Source organism: Galeopterus variegatus, unplaced genomic scaffold (assembly GCF_000696425.1).
Source record: "Galeopterus variegatus unplaced genomic scaffold, G_variegatus-3.0.2 Scaffold1999, whole genome shotgun sequence".
NCBI classification, from domain to species: Eukaryota; Metazoa; Chordata; class Mammalia; order Dermoptera; family Cynocephalidae; genus Galeopterus; species Galeopterus variegatus.
Genome location: NW_007728110.1, coordinates 59,348 through 59,704, shown reverse-complemented (window position 1 = coordinate 59,704; position 357 = coordinate 59,348).

Sequence of the window (357 nt, the reverse complement as noted above, 5' to 3'; positions counted from 1 at the left end):
AAGGATGAGAGAGATGAGAGGTCGTATGTGTTAGGAAAGCGGGGGCGAGAGGAGGGGGCGCGGCCGCCCCCCGGACCTCCTCGCGCGGGACGGTTCCCGCCTTCGCAACCGCAGCACTTGCTCCAGCAGCCCCGCAAAGGGCGGGGCGAAACACGTGCGGTTGCCAAGCCTCCGGGGCCACGGGGCTCGCGATACTTGAAGTCAGCCAATGGGAGGCGGGGGAGAGGAGGACGTGGCACGGGCCGGGGGCGGGGCCGGGAGTGGCTCCTCCCTTCCCCTCCCTCTCCCGCTCCCCAGTCCCGGCTGCCCCGCGGCGGCGGCGCGCGTGCCGGAACTCAGGGCCGGATCTATAAAGGG